The following is a 2958-nucleotide window of genomic DNA, read 5'->3' on the forward strand; positions in this document are numbered from 1 at the left end:
GGAGTCAGGTTTGTAATGTTAAAACAGATCGGCCATTGTTCGCGCATTTACGAAATGAACAAATTATCTGCCAACATTTTAGACAGCGCAGAACAAAAGATGCTGCTTACAGAACACGGCAGATCTTCACCCTCGTCGATTTTATTACAAGATTCCGGTCAAAAGTTGAATCTTGGTTCGGCATTTGTTCAACGAACTCGATATTTGAGTCGTAGTCCGAGATATGGACCAAGCGCTTTTATGGTAAGAATTTCTCTTCAAACTCGCTTTGCATGAAATTTACTTCGTGCAAGAACATTCACTATCCATCCCTAATATTGCTACTAACATGACTGGCAGGGGAAACAGAAAAGAAAGAGATCTTTGATTTAGACTAGCTTTTTCATTTTACAATCGTTTCAGATTGATGTCGTACCAGATTCCAAAGACACTGTTTTACACAAGGAAGAAACTGAAGGCAAGCGAAATTACCTTTGCAATATGGAGGAAATATATATTATAATATGACTATATTTACCTATTTTTCTTTCACAGGGAACAGTCAAGGCTTATTAACTCGTGAAGAGTTTCAAAAGGTAGCAATTTTAAGATCACGAATCATCATCGTGCATTAATCTCAACATCTGTTTAATTTTAGCCTGTTCCTGGTAAATCCCTTCTGGATGCAAGTCCTTTGAAAACTTTTTTGAGTTAAGACGAGGATAAACTTAATGAATCCGTAAGTCAAGTAATAATAATGATAAATTGGTCTTATACGGATTATTAAATACTGAGCATTATAAACCGGTAAACTCAGAAACCGGTAATCTCAATTTTGCACTTCGAATTACGTAATTTAATCCTTGTGGTTGAAGGTGAGGACTTGCAACGTTACTTATTTATTACAGGGTGACGATAGCGTGGGGAATTCAGGGGTCGGTAGACTTAGGGAAAGACACTCGTAATATAATAGATTTTACAAAATATATCCTTAGGTTTTCCTATGAGTTACAATAAAACCTTTACAATTGTTCATTGATGAGCTCAGAATGTTTCGTTATCACGTGGCCTATGCACGACTCTTAATGGTTACTGTTAATCTGTTGTAACCACCTGCTGTACTGGTACGATGATTATCACATTTTGTTTGAGCTTTACATACCCGGGGAAAACACTCAGCCACGTCGAGGTTATTAGCTAATTCCAACAGCTTGTCGTAGTATTCATTGTGGAATAAATCTACAGAGGCACGTAGTTTTGCCATTTCATCCTTTAAAAGATTAATCTGTTTTATTGATTCCGCAATATCGATTTTTTTTCTTCTTTAATTGGACCGTCAATGACAAAGTATGATCCAGAACATGTTGGGTGATAATGAGAGCAGCCATAAATTCAAATTTCTCCACGTTGCGAAAATGAGACTGTGCGTCACTAGCTAATCTAGGAAATGGCCCTTCCTGCGATCCTCCAAACTGCATAAAATTGAGTGTTTGTAGATAACTTTGAATGCATCCAAACAACCATCGCGGGATCTTATTCGTTCTACCCATCGTGTCGTGGAAGGCTTTGCGAGCTTGTTACGGGTTAAACCAAACTCTTTCATCTTTTTACTTAGATACTGTGAGCGGATAGGGAAACTGATAAAAAAGCTGGCGATATTTTGTGCCTGACTCAATATTTTTCACTGGAAGAATTGAACACGCTTTGGCAACAATAAGGTTTAAACGATGACTGGAGTAATGAACATGCAACGCCTTCGGGTTTTTCTCTAATATTCTCCCAGAAATACCTTTTACCTGGCTGGACACAGCACTAGCACCGTCATATCCCTGGCCTCGACAATTTTGAAGGGAAGCCCGACATCTTGAAGTGTACTTTGACTAATGAACGGAATCAAATCCAAAGGCGAAACAGTTCGGTATACAAATGAAAATGTTCTTGAATCATGTAAAACTTCAAATTTATTCAAGGTATGTTATATAATTAATAATGCATAATATATTTTCGAAATATTATAAATTTGAACTTAAAATCAGTGTCTACCGTCTACTTTTTTGCATATTATAAAAGTAGCAAGCAAATTCAAATGACCATAAACCCGGCATTATTTTAGAATTCGAAATTTTGACAGGATATAATTTTGTAGTTTTGATAGTTTATACACCCCAACAGCCAAACAATTTTATGATACTTATCCCTATATTGATCATTAAACCCTATAGAATGTATTAAATTATCCAGAAAGTATAAGCTTGGAGTTATCATTAAAAAGTGCCTTGCACCAGGTGAACTATATTTATTCAAATCTATTTACTAATTATTGTATTTTACTAATTTTGTATTTACTAATTATTGTATTTTACTAATTTTGTATATACTCATGTGTTTTTATAGTGATAATAATGTAACAATAGGTTGATGTTCGCGGTCATAAATGTGTTTTTGGCCCGACTTCGAACTCATTTTAGCCCGAGCGTAGCGAGGGTTAAAATGTGTTCCGCGAGGAGGGCCAAAAACACATTTATGCCCGCGAACATCAACTCTATTACTATAATATATAATAAACTATAAACTATTATTGCTATAATATATGTTCAACATCGTCAGCCTTCATCCCCTTAGCTCAGTAAGTCATGCGACATTCCATGTCAGTTCCAGTAATTGTTCATCTCAGACCTTGAAAGAAAAAAACAAACATTCCAAACACTCCAAACACTCCAAACACTCCAAACACTCCATGTCTTCTGACCTGGATTCAAGTTTACTGCTTTTATCATCTTTTTTATTTCACGTTTCCATTTTGAACATGTCCAATTGCAAAAAAGTATCCAGCCGACTTAAAATAGTTTTATTTTTGCAGTTACTTTCCAGAATATACCGTTTGGTTAAGACTTGTGTATTATAGTATATCATAGTTTTAAAACTTCTTTTTCTGTCAGATATTTTCAATAATTAGCTATCGAGACCATCCTCAGTTGT

General features: G+C 35.4%; 1 long non-coding RNA gene across 1 annotated transcript; it reads left to right on the forward strand.

The window, feature by feature from the left end:
- Positions 1-1678: 1678 nt before the first annotated feature.
- LOC114539729 lies at positions 1679-2958 on the forward strand. The gene is made up of 3 exons (XR_003688929.1): positions 1679-1949; positions 2202-2264; positions 2919-2958. It is a non-coding gene; the product is annotated as an uncharacterized LOC114539729 (long non-coding RNA).

This window comes from Dendronephthya gigantea, unplaced genomic scaffold, assembly GCF_004324835.1.
Source record: "Dendronephthya gigantea isolate DGI-Jeju-01 unplaced genomic scaffold, DenGig_1.0 000215F, whole genome shotgun sequence".
Classification (NCBI taxonomy): Eukaryota; Metazoa; Cnidaria; class Anthozoa; order Malacalcyonacea; family Nephtheidae; genus Dendronephthya; species Dendronephthya gigantea.